This window comes from Lygodium microphyllum, chromosome 22 (assembly GCF_053477565.2).
Source record: "Lygodium microphyllum isolate KBCC chromosome 22, Lygodium_microphyllum_v1.1.10, whole genome shotgun sequence".
Taxonomy (NCBI): Eukaryota; Viridiplantae; Streptophyta; class Polypodiopsida; order Schizaeales; family Lygodiaceae; genus Lygodium; species Lygodium microphyllum.
This window is the reverse complement of record NC_141156.1, coordinates 27,877,085-27,896,907: the sequence shown is the minus strand read 5'-3', so window position 1 is coordinate 27,896,907 and position 19,823 is coordinate 27,877,085. Positions and strand designations below refer to the sequence as shown.

At 39.2% G+C, this 19,823-nt stretch overlaps 1 non-coding gene across 1 annotated transcript; it reads right to left on the bottom strand.

Annotated features, from left to right (window-relative positions):
• Positions 1 to 12,398: 12,398 nt before the first annotated feature.
• LOC148016978 (small nucleolar RNA SNORD36) lies at positions 12,399 to 12,466 on the bottom strand. The gene has a single exon (XR_015687982.1). It is a non-coding gene; the product is annotated as a small nucleolar RNA SNORD36 (small nucleolar RNA).
• Positions 12,467 to 19,823: the final 7,357 nt, after the last annotated feature.

Genomic DNA, 19,823 nt, shown 5'->3' with positions numbered 1-19,823 from the left:
TTGTTCATGTCGTGCATGCTTTTTACCTTGAGTTTTGTGCAAAAAGTAGAGTTCTTTTGTTCTTGGGGACCTTTCGGCATTCACTATTCAAGCATACAACATCCGATCTGCGCACCAGTGTTTGAAGGTTTTCCCATCTCGTCTTTCCTTCTTCTGACGACCTTTCACGTCGGGTTCACCAATGTCGGAGGGGTTTTTGTCGAAAGGTCAAATCCATCGGGGATCAGCGGTAGAAGGAAGTAGAGATAGAAGATGGAAGAGAAGATAAAGAATACACAAGAGGTAAATACAATAATGACAAAGCACAATGAATCAAATCAATATGTATTGACAGAACATGTAATCCTTTGTCTAGCACTACTCAGAAGCACTCTCCAGGCATTAGATCTCCTAGAGCTCCCTCGTAGAACAAAAACGTGGATCAGAAATAATAGCTCATTCTCTACTGCTTGAAACCCAAATCTAATGGGACTGCATTGGCTCTGGAAGGGGGGTAAAACCATAGGACCCCGACTCACAGATCTCCTAGATCACTTCTTCTTCCTCTTCTAGTTCAAATTGTAGTTTTTAGTCTATCAACAACGATCGTGACGTGTGCGATTTCATTAATCTGTCTTTTTTATGAAAATCCCATAACTAGCTGAAAAAGTAACTTGCTTTTTGTATGCCATCCTAATCTAGAAGCTTTTTTAACTTTTTCGAATTTTTTATAATAAATGTTATCAAAAATAGGCTAAAATTATCCAAAAATCTAGTATTTTTGGATAACCCATGCCTAGCACTAATGACTCAGATCAGATTGACTCTCTTGATCAATAAGAAAGTCGGATGATGATGTATTCCAGAGTTTTTCACACAGTGTCTGTGTAGTTGCACGACAGCGGAAGCGCTACTCAAATCCATCAAGCTTCTTCTTCCATGGCTTCTAAGAGACGTCGAGATGTTGTGAGCGAGGTCATGCTCAGAGAACTCCCCAACGTGAAGAGTAGTTGCTGTTGAAATGTAAGCAAAAGTTAACCCCGAATCCTTTCAACCCGAAGGACGGGTCATTCCACAACAAACCGAGGTTGCGGCTATAAATCGTAATCATGATGGATGGCCAAATAGAGATAATCAGGTTAGTACATAAGAAAAAGATCACAATTAGTTAGAAATTACTTAAACTTGTAAAAGCATGTTAGTATTATCAAATGCTTTTTAGAAAGGAACACAGAAATTGATGAAGGGGATAGATTCTATGCATTGCATTGACAACTGTGTTAAAAATGTTTTATGGTTATGAGTGTTTTTGGATTTGTGAATGATGAGTTATGGCTCTTATGATTCCGAGCTTGCACAAGCAGACGAGTTGTGGATTGTGGTGGTTTGGGACATTGGGGTCCCCAACCCAATGCTCCTTTATACTCTGCGGAGTGTGGAAAAACTCACTTGCAAGTGGGGGTCCTATGGTCCTGAGGGAGATAGTTGTTTTTTATATTTAATCACTCGAGCACCTGAGAGGGCAAAGGGCCGCATGATAAGTGCCCCTGTTATGTAGGACGGCCCCGGAGGCTCAAGGAAGCTTAGAGGGCTCTGAGCCAGTAAATTCCCTATTGCCTGCAAATGGAGTGCGATCACATACAGCCCAATCCCGAGGAATTGGAAGGTCCTATCCTAGGCTAGACGGTGTCTTTATGCGGAAAGACGATTTTCTATCACTCTGCGGAGCGATGGTGAAATAAACTATCTGATTTTTGAATTATTTATGTGCTAAATTGAGTTTAACGAACCTAGTTTAACAAAGTGATAAAAGAAAGCTGATTTTATATGTCCAAACAACGTGGTAGTATGCTTTGCCAATTAGAAAATTAAGCAAACCCCATTGAGGAAAGTGGGAGGCTTCAATCCTGAGACGACCGAACGCTTATAGCTAGGTAGACTCGATAAGTTGGGTAACTTTTCAACATTAGATAGAGCTGATTAAATTGTGACCCTCCCAATATCGGTAGGATTAGTTACCAGTTTTAACACCGTTTTAGGGGGCCGGAGCTAAGATTTTACCTTATGGGTAGGGAGATCAAGTTACACTCTCCCTCGATTCTCACTCTCTTTGAACCAAGTGCGGTGTTAACCTCACTCTCCTGCCTTTGATTAATTACAAAGTGGTCTTTCTTAGGTGGGCATTAGATTGTTGTTAACGGTGACTTGTCCATGCTTCCCCTGTGAAGTAGAACTGAGATTCCCATGTTCAACTAAGTCCAAGGTTTCTCGGGGAGATAGGATGGTGATGAGCATGTATATGAATTTCAATCGACTACTAAGAGGACTCCTCCGAGTCTATTGGAGGAGGCACCTCACAATAGTCCTCTAGTTTTACAAGAGACTATTTAGAAAACAAGTTGCAAAGCATGATAATACTGCCATGCATAAAGTATATCTAATGTGTGTATGCAAATTAGTCATGCCTATAATCCCAAACATATATCCCAAATAACACATCAAATGGATTAAAAAATAATTGTGCATCAAGAGTGACCCAAACATCCTGAGAAAAATGTATACATGAAGGTAAGAACACGAAGCCTTAGCATGCAGCAACAAGTAGTGGACTAAGGATCAATGCTTGTCAATTGACCAATGAGATGGCTCAACACAAACATCATGAAAGCTAAAACATATACACTTAATTTGATACAAAATATGTATGTCAACACTTATTTTTTTCATGACATTATTGGAAAGGGAAAAAACATCATATGACTACGTATGATCTCATGGCTGCCATTATATGGGAATTCGATTGATCATAAAATTCTACACTCATGCCATGGTGAGGAAACCCAACATTGTAGTAGCCATATAAACAAGTAGCACATAGTACTCTTTGCTACTCCAACAATATCTGACTGGCCATACTATTATGTGTTGTATATTATGCATTTTTACAACAAAACAACCTCGACTTAGCTATTGTAAACTTTAGTCACGTCTCTTCAACCTCCAAATATGAATAGAGGTGATATTAGTATATCGGCGCGTTACACACTGCAACACGATGCCTGGAGCACCACCGGTTATGCAGGAAGTTAGGCCTATTTTTCTGGTTGCATCACCCCATGTGACTGCAGGCCACCATACGCCGAGCTGCTAGATAATGGCTAGAAACGTGTGGAAACGCTGGCAGCCAGGAGCGCCCTATATATGCTAGCGCCACACCTAGGCTCGCCTGTCAGGGTCGTTTAAAGATCAATCGCAATGATGATGGGGGGATGAAGCAATTCTGAGAAAACCCTGCGTACTGGCCTCTAAGCTCTCCCAACGTAGTCATGTCAGGGTCATCAAATATTCTAGTATATCATAGAAGACTTATATAAGCACATAAGCCCCTCTCTCTGCAAGCCTCTACGAAAGCATCTTTGTCATCGGAGACGCACTAGTCATGAAAATGTAACAATCAAGTCCATGCAACCAATTAAGACTTGATCTCAATTCAAAGAAAGAAGGAGCTTTCTGTACTGTCACTCAAAGGCTTATCTACAGGTTGTTGCTTGTGAGAGGCCCATATGATCAACAAGAATCATGGCAAATATATCCCAAAGAGGCATGAAATTAGAAGTGGACGTCAACGATCCTTATTTTATACTACACCTTGACGTGCTTCATTACTTAGACCATTGATGATATTGCAAAACAAGAAATGGGCCATCCCTTCTAAGATATGATATAATGGTGATATACTAGAATCATTGCCATTTCTTGATGGCTTGGAATCATAAACTTATGAATGATAGGGGAACCCATGCAAAAGTCCATGCACCTCAAGTCCCTCATTACCCTTGTATTGCAAAGCTGAGGCCAGTAAATATTTTTTCCACCCCCTCCCCCCCACATGCCATGCTCTCTCTCTCTCTCTCATTTTCTTTGTTTTGAAGTTTCCCAGAGTCATAGTGTTGATTGCTTCCAATTATCCAATTTTACTTAACAACTTAAACCCTAACTATGCCTTGTGCTCAACCCAGCCCTCGCTCTTTTTCCAAGCAATACAAGTGACTCAATGGGTGCTTGTGCTTAATCATACTATTCGCTTTCCTCTCCAAAAAAGTGTATATTAAAAGCAAGCAGCCAATGCTATAGTCCACTTCTAACCGCATAATGGTTGCAAACATGATGTTTTCACAACTTTTAAGATCGTGCAATTTCCTACCCCAAGCATGCCTTCATCAACAAACACACATTGACAAGTGGTCAAGTCTAGAGTCAATTCCCATAAACTAACATTCTGCTTTTTAACAAATTCACATCAACACCCTGACATGCGTGGGAAAGTTGGCAAGTCTAAGTCACAAAAAGTTTGCCCAACTGACGTGGTTGTGTCCTGCTAGGTTGCTAGGATGGTTTTACTTGTGACCCACTTTTCTACAAGTAGTGGATGTTCAAGCTATGGCTCAATTAATGAGTCAAGAAACTACTGATCGGCTGGCAAGTTGTTAGGCTACAAGGTCGGTAAGTGGCTTGTATACCCCTTTGAATACAAGAAAGCATCAAACTTATGGTACCACTTCCTAGGTGCATGTTTAAGCCCATAAAGACTCTTCTTCAGTTTACACACTAGGTGTTCCCCAACTCTCTCCACAACCCCTTATGCTGCTACATATAAATATTCTCATGTAAGTCCCCATGCGGGAAGCCATCTTAATATGCATCGAATAAAGATCCAAATCCAACTAAGTAACCAAGGCCAAGACCAAGCATAGAGCGGTCATCTTGATCAAAAGAGAGAAGGTCTCATCATAATCAAAACTAACCAAGCATAGAGTAGTCATCTTGATCAAAGGAGAGAATATCTTATCAAAATCAACTCCCTTTTCTTGCTTAGAGCCTTGAGCAACTAATCAAAGCCTTATATGCTAGCTTAGGGTAACCAAGGGTACACTTCATCTTGTACATCCACTTGCATGGCAATGCATACTTTCCATCAAGCAAGGGAACTAAGTTCCATATATTATTCTTCTATAGTGAATCAATCTTATACTACATATCCCTCTCCCAAGGATGACAATTATCTCAGTGCACCTACAGGGTACACCTTTTAGAGCATATAAGATACCATGTGATTTCAAAAGAAATGGTATCTTATTTAGTACAATTTACATTTTGATTATATTCACAAAATGGATATTTTAATTATAATTGGAAAAAAATCTATAAGTTTATAAAGTAAAAGGGGTTATACACTGCAACTCTACCACCAAGAGTAGTGATGTATGGCAATAGTAATTGCCTTAGCCCAAAAGTTTTGCGCTAAGTCTACTTAACTAAGCATACTATGGACTCTTTCTTGAATAATCTTGTTCATGTGCTTTGCAAGCAATACCATTTTGGGTTGGGGTGTATGGAGAAATCAACTATTACTTAATACCTCTCTCATCATATAGCTACTCAAAAGCCTTAGATACATTCACTCCCATTGTTAAATTGAAGGTATTTCAACACATATCCAAATTGCTTCTCAACCATGGCGAGTTGAAACATAGGTAAAACATTCAAATTCTAGCTTAATGGGATTTAAACCTTAGGCAAAAAATCGTAACAAAGTACTTCCTGCCACCCAAGGATTCACATGGCATGGGGCCACAAATATTTGAAAGCACAAGAGCCAAAGGCTCACACCTGCACACATAGAAGCAGGCTTCTTATGCAAAAATTATGAGTCTACTTACTATAAAGACAATGATCACACGAGCCAAAATAAGAATAATCTAAGGGAAAAGATACTCCAAATGAGTCAATAATTTCATTCCTTTCAAAGACATGTGTCCAAGGCAATGATTCTCTAAAGATACATGCAAAAGATTGGTCATATCCAATACATGGTCAACACATCCAAAAACAAGCAAAGGGTGGGGGTTTCTAACCTTGGTACCCCTAGCAAAAACCAAAATGCCACAGGTTATCTTACATGAAGAATTACCAAAGGATACATGGTACTTGTCATTGTCCAACTGTCTAGCTAAAATAATAATTTTTGTCAAAGCTAAGACATAGCATACATCATGAAGCACAAATGGAGCATTAGTACCAACAAACTGCAATCTAACATCACCTATGCCAATGATATCCAATGCAATATCATCCCCCAATTTAACATCAGTAGTACTAAATTGTAGTCTAACATCACTTATGGTGATGATATTTTCCAATGCAGTATCAACCCCCAATCTAACAGAGCTTGTAATAGCACGGTAGTTGTGTGGAACCAATGGTGATGCGGGGTAATATGAAAAGAAGCCCATGAATTAAGAAGCCAACATTGAGAATAAGAAGATGGTGCATTGATCAACTAAGTAGCATCAAGAGATGAAGCTACAAGAATGTAGTCATCAAAATTGTACTCTAATGCATTTATCTCCTCCATCTTCACATTGGACTTAGGTACAATCTTAGTGGATTTTGCATTTTCTTGTACTTTTCCCTTGCCTTTCTCATTGTGCCTATCATTGCACATTTTATGATACTACCATCTAATTGACCTTGCTATCCACAATAATAATATGTTAAAGAGGGCTTACATTTGGGGGACTTACTGTGAGATTGCCCATGAGACTAAGACTTGCCCCTATTGGACTATGGTTGTTATTGCCATTAACACCATTTCTCCCTTTAACACAATGCATGAGAAGTACGGGTGGCATCAATATTCTTCCTATTTACTTCTTCTTTTGATAGAGCACTCTCTATATCATTACATTTGAAACCACCCTCAGGGGGATTAGCACTCATAGCAATATGAAAAGCATCCCATGACACAAGCAATGTAACAAGCAAGAACAAAGACTTGTTATTATTCTCAAAGTTGATGTCTTGTGAAATAAGCTAGCTAAACATAGAGTGGAACTCATTCAAATGAATAGACATATGCATGTCCTACTTCATGTGAAGGTCCACAAGCTTCTTCAACTAATACAACTAAGCTAGATGACTCTACTTGTCATAAAGATTAGGAATATTTTTCCATAATGCATAAGCACCACCCTCAATGTCAATGTCATTAAAATACATCTACTTTGATAATGACAAAATTATAATGGACTTCCATAGCTCATCAAGTTCTGCCCAATACTCTACATAATAAATCTCTAGCTTTATGTCCTCTAACTTCAATGTGGGTTAACCTACCTCTTCTACACAAAGACTTGCCATATTTGCATCTTCCAATATTGGAAGTTATTGCCATCAAGCTTTTCAATACTGAAAATAGCACTATCAGCTAATGCATGAGAACCTATCGTAATGACTGAAAATGTGCAACTGACAAGAGTATGGGCTATTGTAATCACAAATAAATAGCCCCAAAACTTATCCAAATGGCAAGATTATGTGTGATTTTTTTGTAATCATAGCAAAAAAAACCCCAAAACTAATCCCAAAGTGCAAGCTAAAGGACGGGAACAAATGAGAGTATAGCTATCTATAAACTACAATCAATAGAATGTGAAAGTAAAGTGTCTACTCTTCAAAAGAATGCTCAAAACAATAATTACAACATTGATGTAATAAATACAGTAGTATATGTTAAATCAAACTGTGGGCAAATAGATGACAAAGCAAGCTTCCACTAATAGGGATATCTAGATAGCAAGCATGATATATAAAAAGTTGATTAGCAATGAATATGCATGGACACTTAGTACCAAAGACTGTCACAAACTCAAAGTGATAGTAAACCATACATCCCATAAGCATATACATCATGCACGTAGAAGATCTCAAGAGCAACTTTAGAGATCTACCAAATGCATAACTAACTGAGCAAAGAGCAATGGCACTCAAGCACATAACTAATATGCATGTATACATCACTGACAAAATACTAACAAAGCTAAGTGCCGATGTCCAAAGCAAATGAAATCAAATCAATCCACAAGCGAGAGTAACTACATCAAGTAGCACACATGAGAGCATAAACGTATATCGAAAGAGTCCCATTGTCTCAAAAAACCAAGCTTTGCTAAGTAAATACAAGTGTCTCCCACTCAAAGCAAATCCAAAATGCAAAGTGAGCAAGCAAAGCTCAAGGCATATACATCAAAACATTTGGGAAGCCCAAGTGCATCAAAGATACATTCGAGAGCAGCACTAAAGCTCAAAGCAACTTACCAAAATCTAAGCAACTTAAATCCAAAATATTCTAGGATTCTTTTGAGTAGAAGCTATTTAATTTAGTCCTTCTCAAAGCTATTTGAATTTGTTGTCATCTCACATTAAGATCATCAATACAAATATTGGTCATATGCAAAAACAACGTGAATTATGCTAAATGAAAATAACAAAACCGGCTTGAGCTAGTTGCCTTTCACTACTAGGAGATGGAGATTGCGCTACTAACAGATGAACAAAAACTCAAGAGAGTGGAGTACACACAACAAATAATGGTTCTGCCATTGTCTCTAGAGAGAAAGTTGCTAATGTTTGGAATTCTTGAAAACACTATTTACTCCAAGGTATCCCACCCCAAGCTAGCCATGGCATTGGACAAAGGATGCATGATGGCTATCCAAAGGTCTACTAAGACTAAAGAGAGACGATGGTTATCTTACCAAGGGAGTCCAAGTGGTCACCCCAAAGAGGCCAATGCATCAGACAAAGGGTGTATATCAGTTGCCCAATGCCCTACCAAGTCTTGCAAAGGTGGATGAAACCACGATGGACTTGTTTTTTGAGTGTTTGTTTGGAAAATATGGGTTACGGTCAATTAAGTAACTAACAAGAGACTAATAACAAAACATAGTTGGATCCTAGACCTTCACAAAATAGACACAATAGGTATAAACCTTCTCAATAAAAAAGCTCGTTGTCCACACTATCATTGTAGTGAATACCCTATCAAAACTTAGCCAATAAATCTCAAATGTATTCCCCAAAGCATCTTAATACATGCTCCAAGCATTCGAGCAATAGTACATAAGTATATCAGCACCTGTAAGAAATGTGTTACAAGATAGACACATTTCTTGCAATGCGTTCTCTACTCCCAAAGAATGGTTTAGAGAAAATCTTACTATAGGTAGCTCAATTTATAAAGGTAAAACACACTCTTCCCTATATACTAATTTAAAAGGGGTGTGATCTTTAGCTCTTCTAAATGTCGTATTATAAGCTCGGACAATCACATACAACTTCTTATCCCAATTATGCTTACCTTCAATGATAGTCTTGGATAAAATCCCCACAATATGTTTATTAGTACTCTCTACTTGCCCATTAGCTTGGGGGTTATAAGGCATGGTCTTATTATGTTTGATCTTCAACACTTCCATCAAAGCCTCAATCACTTTATTTAAAAAATGTGTCCCATATTCAGAGACAAGTTCCTTAGGTGAAATTAATCTGTTCCAAAATAAAACTAGTCATTTCCTTGGCATTATCCTTTATCGTAGTGTGGGCTTCAAACCACTTCGTGAAATAGTCTATCACCACAAAGATATAACGCTTCCACATAGACTTCCTTCAGCTCCCTGAAATCCACAAGATATTCAATGATGCATTGTAACTTCAACGGCTTACTCCTCATTTCATAATCAAAATCTTGCAAAAATTGATCAATCACTTTGCTAGGCAGTCAGGCAGCTGCAACTTATTTAACAATAGCAAAGATGTAGTAACTAAATTTCTTCATTGCAAAGACCATCCCAAGGCACAATTTTGCTATATAGGTATAATTAGTCTCAAACACCCCCAATCTGCGGTTGATGAATGTAATCGTATGGCACCACTTATTCTCTCAAATATGGGCTAAATAGTAGAGCTCATATTACACACCGTAGTCATTGAAAATATATAAAATACATTGCCCCTTTTAGGTGCTTTCAAGTTGGTGCTTTTTCCAATTCCTTCTTCACATCTTCAAAGGATACTTGACATAGATCACTCTAAACAAATAGGTAGTTAAAGGACAATAGATTCGTCAATGGCAATGTCCTCTCAACCAATGCATTAATAAACCATCGATAATAACCAACTGATGATAAAAAGCTATACACTTCTTTAGGAGTACATGGAAAACTCATGGTGATGATAACCTTTATCTTTTCAGGATCAATCACAATACCAGCTGAGCTAATCATATGTCATAGTAGCAATCCATAGGGCACGCTAAAGACACATTTCCTTGGATTGAGAGCAATGTAGAACTGCCTACGCCACTCTAAAATAATTTCTTAAAATAATGAGTTGTCTCTTCCTTGTGGTGGCTGCCCCTAGGTCATCAATAAATACTTTCCGCTCCTCTAGGGAAATATCATCAAAAGTTTTATCAATTGTATGTTGCCAAGACCTTGGCGTATTACATAGACCAAAAGCCATAACATGATACACAAAGGTACCAAATACAATGATAAATATCATTTTTAATTTATCTTCATCTATGATAGTCATTTGGTTATAACCAGTGAAGTGGTCCATAAACGAATAGATATCATTACCCGTTAACTAATCTAGAATCTGAATAAATAGAAGTTCTTGCAAATATGTCTATCTTGTAGGTTTTGGAAATTCATGAAAAATAGTCAAAAGAAGGTTGGTTTTGAAGATAAACTTGTCAAAGTTCTTGCAAATATGTCTATCTTGTAGACATTCCAAAATTAGTGAAATACATTTTCTTCTTTCCTTCTACAAAACACATAGAAAGGGTTACAATTGAATAATATCCCAACCTTCTTCTTGGTGGAAATATTCAAGTAGGGAACCTTCCAAATGACCATTTTGAGATGCTTAAAGGGCATCACTTTCCACAGCTCCTACTTCTCCTCTTCCCCATCTTTAGAGACTCGTTTGAAAATGCCTACTCTAGTCTATTCTCACTTTGTTGATATACTTGAAGTTGAAAGAGTGAAGACTCTTCCTATCTCTAAACCTTAACAAGTTTGCTACATCCATGCAGTATCGTGAATAGCATAAAGTATTGTGTTCCAATAGTGTGCTTGGCCCATTCCTTTTTCTTTTGAAAGACCAATTGAACCCAGTACATATCCTCTTTAGTGAGGTGGAATTATTCCCAATGACACCTTAGGGCATCCAATTAATTAACTTTTCTTTGATTTGACAAGTTCATCCATTAATGGATTCCCTTGATAGCTAGCTTAGATGATAGCTTAGGCTTCTCCAATATCAACAAGAATCCATCTTCAGAGGTTTCATGGTGCACCCCACCCACAAGAATTGGAGTAGCGAGTGGCTACCTTTTCTTAGCTGGAGCCCCAAGAGGAACACCAAGGAAAAGGGAATTCTCTTGCAAGAAAATCTATCTTGTAACATCAACAATCTTGTTTATCATGTTTCATATGATCACAATGAAGAAAAGAACACCAGGCACAACAAATCTTCATGTAGCATCATGTAGATCTCCCACAGATTTTAATAGAATCAACCATATTCTTCAACATCTTCACAAAATCCATCAATGGAACAAAGAAAGCAAAGGAATACACCATCTTAGAATGGAAATACATCACATAGTATTCATCTTCAATATCTTCCTAGTCTTCTCTCTCAATCTCTCATATACAATCACTCTGTTTGAGTAGAATTGGCTATCTCTGACTCTCTCTCTCTCTCTCTATCAATAATACATCATATCCTCACTACAATCTCTCAAAATCACCCTCAATAATCCTTCTTAGGTCGTGGATACCCCTCCCAAGAGGTATGTCTGATATGAAAAGTCACCAGAACCACTACAGTGTCCTTTCATAGCTCTCTACTGTCACTTCACTCTAGTCTTCACTTGAGTCTTCAGCAGCTACTTCTTCCACTTCTTTCAGCTCTTTTGCACTTGTATTCACCTCTTTCCAAGGCTAGAAAACTTTTCCAAAGTCACACATACATTCCACAGAACACTTACAGAAGCATACAGAACAGTCTACAGAACAGTACCAGAACAGCTACAGTACAGAACAGAACAGAGACAGAACAGAAGCAGAAGCTCTACAGAAGACCTACAGAAGGTTACAGAAGGTTATCAAAACCACATAACTCATTCTCAAACCATTTCAAACTCTCACAAACCATTCAATAAACTTAATCAATATCTCATTCTTCATCAATCAATACTTCATCCCTCCTTACAGAAGACAATCAGAACAAAACAGACCAAAACAGAACAAAACAGAAGGTATACAGAACCATTCAGAACCTATCAGAACATCGCAGAACCACCAACAAACATCATGAACTTCCAAAACACAATCAATATCATCTAAAACACTCTCAAACCACTTCCAAATCAATCAATCATCCCATAAAATCAACCATTCAGCTCTCCAAAAACAACAAAAATCATCCAAAAAACAAGTCATTTCAACACTCAACATATCCCCACACTTAATAAGGAAGTGTCCTCGCGACCCAGGAAAAAGGGAATACAAGTTCAGGGAAAAGCTCAACTTTGATCTTCAATATCTTTTCAAAAAGAATCCATCCACCACGACCCCAACTTATAACCTGTTTCTGATATAAAAATACAAAGAAAGGAAAACCATTTATACATTAACACCTCTTATCAAACTAAAAATCACAACAAATTTTGTAAAGGATATAAGAGTTTGCTTCGTCTTCATCAGCATCAGCTTCAACTCTCCAACCACGACCCCATCTCTACAAATCTCCAAAACATAGCTCGTACACGAAATCCAATAGGAAACCACCACGTTCGTTTGACATAAATGAACTCACAACACAAACACTAATACACAACACAACCATTTGAATGACTCCTTCAAAAAGAGAGTTGTTCATTAAAAGCTTCCATTATACATTGGAAAGGTATCAATGAAGATGATCTCTCTTAAAAGATTGATGTTGTCGGAATCGATCCATAGATAAGGATTCATCTACAAAGTTTTTAGGAGAATTTTGGAAAAATTGGAGACAGCACATCCTTTCCAACAAGACCAAGTATCTGCTAGGCAAACAGAGGGCATGAAAATACAATATCTCCAGCTGCTGGGAATCAATGCTAACATTGACATTCATGCACAACTTTGGAATAGGCTTTGAATCATTATGAGAGTGCCTATGCATATACGCCAGGTACCAAGCAAAATGAGCAGTTAATCTCACTGAGGGATCTGTAGACTGTGAATATTGTTGGGCAAAATGAACATAGTTTTGATAAGCTTGACTTGAAGCTGTCCATTCTCCCGGAATTACTGGCCAATTAATTTGTGGTCCTGTAAGGCAATCATCCGAACTCCATCCCCTTCTTCTGGAAATCTGATTATCAAAACCGTCACAGTCACTAACCAACTGAGGTGGTTGAGATATGGAAGTGTTAGGAGAGGGTAGTGGAATAAGGGAAAGTGGATGTAGGGAAGGATAGGAAAAATCATAAAAGGAAGAAAAGATTAAAGAAGGAGTGGCAGAAATTTGTAAGGAATCACTAAGGAACGGTGTTAACTGATAAATAGGAAATGTGGAGGGTACATTAATGAGGGGTGAAGAACAGGGTGGAGAAGGGGAAAATACCCTATCCTCAATAAAGGAACAATAAGTGAAAATAGGAATTTGAGGGAAAGATGAAGGTTGGAAAAGAAGGGGTAAAATAATTGTGGAATTAGACTGACAAAGGGAAAGATATATAGCATAGCGGTGAGCCATTTGTTGGTAATAGAGGAGGGTAGGAACAGAAGGTCCTAAGAGAGATCATCTATGATAGGCATCAAAGAAGGTAGCATCAAACGGATTATGTTTGGAAAGATAGGTTAAGAGATCCATCCTCAGTTGGTTAGTACTCTGGGCAAAGGTAGGAGCTGTGTTTTGTCTTTGATTTAGAACCACCGAATCAATCATGGGATGCCACGAATTATCATGACAATCAGCCACTTTGGAGGAATAACTTTGGAACATGTCAGCTATGCGCAACTCCAAATGATTGACATACAAAACAGCCTGTAAGACCACATCCCCCACATACCATGCCATATCTACCTCATCTGGAATTAACAAATCTCCTCGGAGATACATGTATGACATCAACATGGTGTCTGGTGTGACAGAGTCTTCAAAGACCATTCTGACTACCTCTGTCAACAACTCAGCAGACCAAGCCCCACTCCAGCCATCCTCTGGAAAAGGTAAATCCATCGTGGAAAGCTTCATGTAGAAGACCAACTTCTGTGAGTGGTAGTGGACAAAGAAAGAATGGTCTGGTAAGACATATTCCTGAAACTGTTCAAAGGTAGACCATAACAAGTCCATTCTGGACTGCAATCTTTCCACTTTATCTTGGAATAGAGGGCACAAAGTAGCCTATCTCTAAAGAGCAGCCAAGCCCTGCTGTGAAAGAGAAGGAATCAATGGAACAGGAGGGCTTGGAGGAACAGAGCGGGACTTTGCAAGCTAATCTTGCAACTGCTGGATTTGGGAGGCTTGGTTGGCCACTGTGTCATTAGCCATCTGTAAAGCTGAAAGCTTGTCATCTAAGATAGCTTGGAATTCCTTCGCTTCGCTGGACATCCTCTCCTTCTCGTCTGAAAGGCTAGTAACTTGTGATTGAGCCTCGAATAACTGGGTCTTCAATGAAGAAATCTCATCGTTGTGGATGGCAACCAGTTGGGTTTGCTGTTCCATTTGCTTAAATAAATCTACTAGGGTATCCTTAGCAGAAGCTAACTCAGATGTTGCCTTATGCAACTGGTCTTTGGACTGCATGAGCTCTTCATAGAAAGATGCGTACAGCTGTTGAACACAGGCTGTCACTGACAACTCAATGGAACTTTGAATATCCTTGCAGAGGAAAGGAATGGCATCTCCTGAGACGAGACTGTGCAGGGAAGGAACTGAGATTTCCAAGGATCCTTCTCGATGTGCTCTGAACAGGTTATTACAAGTGAGATACCCAGGGAGTTCACTGCCAGAGGTAGCAGGGATAGGCACTGAGGGAAGTACAGAAGGGGCTTTATCCGCTACCCTCTTCAAGCGTTTGCACTATATGACCAGGGGAGGCGGAGAATCATCATCCTCAATGTCAATGGGTTCTGACTCTTCTGAAGGTGGAGGAGGAGGTACTGGATCTGATGGAGGAGGTGGAGGCACAGTCTTCTGTAAACCTGAATAGGTCAAGAAGACAGACAAATATGATCCGTATGTAACATTGGTAACATTACCCCTAGTGACTTTAACAAAATGCTGATCCATTTTAGTAAGGAGGTAAGTGCTCCAATCAATAGCAACTCCTTTCAGCACCATCCTGGAAGCGGTGAAAAGCTCTTTGGACAATAGTGGGATGGCGTTTTGGCAGGCATAAACCTGTCCTGAAGGAACTGACACATCGTCTTCCATACGGGATCAGTAATCATAGAAAATGAAACTCCTAAAGAGTTTATCACCTTCTTAACATCAAGGACTTCCCTTGTCTGCTTCTGCAACAGCTTCAGAATCTCTTCATTAGAGAAGAGCTGACGAGTGGTCACAAAAGGTTCTCCTTTGAAGGGTAAAGATAGAGCCTTCCCTAAGCCTTGAGATGTCAATGTCATAGACAGGCCTTGGACTACGCATGTCTTCTTGATGTAAGAGGCCAAGAACTCATCACATAACGACGGATCCTCTGGAAGCAATGGAAAAGGAGTGGCCACAAAGCAGCAAGTCCCGCCTTCGTGAGAGGCTCAAAAGTAAGTAGGGAAGAGCAATCCCTACTAACTAATGGGACGTACTGGATAGGGGGAGGAGCATGAGAAGGCGCCATTCAGATGGTTACACACACACCACAAACATAGACAATCAAGGAGAATGCCTGCAAAGCAACAGACAAAAACCAAGGATAAGAGAATAACCAATAAAACGTGACACGACCAACTAACCCCAAGCAAACCACATCCTAGAAAAAATTCGACATGACCTTGAGACAAATGCGACCGAAAGCTTCATGCGATGCATCAGACAAACACCTAGAACCCCGTATCAGGCAACAAAAGAAAAAAAACTGCATACCGTACCCGTAACCGTAACTAAGACAGTAAACCAAAATAATACCACATCCGACACATATCAAAACTATATCTGTGATAAACCAAGACTGGACCATGGAAAATAACACTAATGACTGCGCATACCCATCCCACGAAACGGTTCAGTAAAAAGGGGAATTAAGTGCAGTGAGGGGGAAATAATTTAATGAAGGGTTGATTTTAATCAATTATTAAAAATTAGTGAATTTTTATTAGGTGATAAACCTTAGCAAGAAAACGGCGGTTCCTTATTATAAATTAAATTACCAATTATTAGGTTAAGCGGTGCAGTTATTCGATTCCCGGACTTCGATTCCCGACTGGGTCTCTAAATGCAATTCATTGATTACAAATTAAGGTGATGTGGAGCGCTTTTTTGCCAGCGCGTGCTCATGTGACGGTTGGTTCATTTTAATTAAAATTTTAAAGTGCCTCTGTAGCGCACGTAGCGCGTGCTAAGTGAACGGCGGGTTTATTTTAATTAAAAAAATGTGTGTGTAGTGCGAATGCGCATGGAAACTGTGGGTGAATTAAAGAGTTCATTTTAACAATTAATTTGTGATTAAGGGGGAAATAAAAATAAATAAAGCACATAAAATAAATACCTAGAAGGGGTGTGTATGTAATGCAGGAATGCGCACGGAAGAGTCTCCCAAAAGAAGTGAATCCAGTAAAGGAAAAGTAAAGATCACTGATGAAACAAGAAACACAACACCTTAACGGATGTGTGGATTTGGGTGGTGTTGGTTGTTTATGTTTATTTTTTTTATTTTTTAATTTTTTAATTTTTTATTTTATTTTATTTTATTTATTTATTTATTTATTTATTTATTGGTGTTAAGTTGTGATTATTTATGGTTGAATAAATGGAAAATGAGCAAGGGAGGTGAGGGGAATTTTTGAGAATTTCATAGAATTTTTTAGAATTTTGTACTATTTTTAAATGAATTTTCTACATTTATTGGCAATTGGGAGATTAATTAGGAAAGATTTAATTTTCAGAAATTGTAGGGTAGGTAATGGCCAGCGGACAAACTCCCAAAAATTGGCAAAAAGCAAAAGGAATTTTTAGAAATTTTTCTGAATTTTTTTAAATGGAAAAATTAATTTAGAAATTAATTAAATCACATAAATCATGTTAATCAGATAAGTCAATTAAAAATAAGTCTGTTAAGTCTGGTTAATGTGGGTAAGTCAGGTTAGTCACAGGAAGTCAAGTCAGGTTAGGTTAGTCAGGTTAGTCTGGGCACAGGAAGTCAAGTCAGGTTAGGTTAGTCAGGTTAGTCTGGGGTAGGCTAAGTTAGGTTAGTAGACTAAGTTAGGTCTGTGGGGACTAACCTAAGGAGGGTTAGTGTAACTAACTTAGGGTTAGAGTAACCTAACTAGGGTTAGTAAACTAGGGGTGGGGTTTAGGGTTAGTGAACTAGGGTTAGGTGAGGGTTAGCTAACTAGGGTTAGTTGAGGGTTAGCTAACTAGGGTTAGTTGGTTAGGGGGTGGGATTAGGGTTAGTTAACTAGGATCCTAGTTAATCCTAGTTAGGGTTAGGTTATCCTAGTTAGGGTTAGTTAATTAGGAGCAATGGTTAGGTTAGTTGAAACTGGTTAGGGTAGTTAACACTAATTAGGTTAGTGAACACTAATTAGGTTAGTTAACACTAATTAGGTTAGTCACTAATGTTGAGATATCGAGCTCCACTCGTGATACGCCAGGGTGACCGTTGTGTATTTATGTCACCGACTTGTCAGTTGCAGATGCGGTTGGTACACCGCCCATGAATAATAGCTACATGATAGCTATCCTTATCTACTCTAGTTCGTGGCTCAGTTAGTATGCCACCTTAGCTAGTTGAGTTTGGTTTGAGACCCATATATAGAGTTCTTTTGGCTTACACAACTAAGAAGAGGAAAACTGTTTTCAGCCTCCACCCTTGTGTGTCTTCCCCCATTGTGCAAGCAAGAAAGCTTCAAGCGAGACTCCTTCCTTCTCTCCCACAATCTTGACATGGTATCAGAGCCTTGTTCGTGGTAAGGAGCTCAAGAAAGCAAGCCAAGCTCGCGGTGGTCTGGTAAGAGGAGCAGTGTTGCTTTCATTTCCTGTTTTGGGAGCAGATCTCTGCAGGTAGCACAGCCGGAAATTGCAGGAGTACATTGTCTCAGGTTGAGACGCCCTTCGCGGTGAAGCAAGAGGGCAGTATATGCTGCGGGCGAGGGCTTTAGCCCTCGGCGACCTTGTTTTTTTGATTTGAGGCCATTTCGGGGCCTGTTTTGCAGACGGAAGTTTTCTGCACGCACTCAAGAAAAGGCTCAGTTTTATGCTGTGCGACCACTGTTCTACAGGTCGGTGAAAAGTTACTGTAGAAATTGCATCGTATGCTTGTGCGCAGAGACATTGGGAGTTTCAGAATCATCCTTGGTTCCTGTTTATGCAAAATCGTCACTAGGAAGTGACTGTGTGGTCAAATACCACTTTCGCCAGTTTTGCAAATTTGCCCTTGTGAGGGTGAAGCTGTGTTTTTTGCAGTGACAGAATTTCTTGCAGTATTCTGTAATGGCGTCTGATTCTCTTTCACAGATTGTCACTGAAAAGCTTGACAAGAACAACTTCCAGGCATGGAAGTTTAGAATGACGAATTTCCTTATGGGAAAAGGATATTGGGAATTTGTTGCAGGAAATGAAGAAGAACCAGTTCTTCCTGATGTTCCCAATCAACAACAAATGCAGGCATTCAAAGCATGGCATGAGAGAGCCAGGAAAGTTATGTACTGGCTGTCTATCAGCATTTCAGACTCTATGATTGTGCATATTCAGGATGCAAGTACGCCAAAGGAGGCATGGGATACTCTGTCAAAGATGTATAGCACAAATACGCAAGCCAGGAAAATGCAGCTCAAGCAAGAGTTGCACAATGTGCAAAGAGAAAATATGAGCATCAATGACTACCACATGAAGGTGAAGAAGATTGCAGATGCACTTGCTTCCATTGGGTCGCCAGTGGAAGATGATGATTTAGTTTCCGTGACCTTGAATGGTCTAGGAAAGGATTATGCACAGTTTCGAACATCCATTTCCGTTCGTGAAAGATTTCCTGACTTTGAGGAGTTAATTGCTCTTCTAATTTCTGAGGAGCAGAGAAATGGTGGTGCATCTTCTTCAGGAGGAACTTCAAAAGAAGCTGTCTTCTACTCAAATGCTGGAAGAGGTAGAGGCAGAGGTAGAGGAGGCCGATTTGGAGGCCGTGGCAGAAATCAGAATATGCAGCAAACTCAAGAAAACCAGTCCTATGGAGGAGGACGTGGTAACTCTAGAGGCAGGGGGAGCCAAAGAGGTCGTGGTGGATGGCAAAGAGGCCAAAATGCAAACAGTAATGTTGAATGCTACTACTGTGGTAAAATGGGTCATATGGCTAAAGACTGCTATAAAAAGCAGAATGACATCATGAATGGAAAACTGCAACAAGGAAATTATGCATCCTCTAGTAGACAGGGTGATGACAGAAATGAGCATTTGTTCATGCTGCAGCACATGAACAATTCTGTGACAAGTGCAGAAGAAAGCAATGATGTATGGTATGTTGACTCAGGTGCATCAAACCACATGACAGGTCATGCCGAATGGATGGAGGATGCAAGGAAAATGGAAAAACCAGGATTTGTGGAGACTGGTGATGATACTGCACATCCTATTGTGCAGATTGGAAAAATTCCCTTGTCTATGCAGGGTGGGAAAAAGAAATACATGTCCGATGTATTTCATGTCCCGAATATCACCAAGAATCTGGTTTCAGTTGGTCAAATGGTTGAACAGGGCTTGCAGGTCAGATTTAATCCTCATGGATGCTTTGT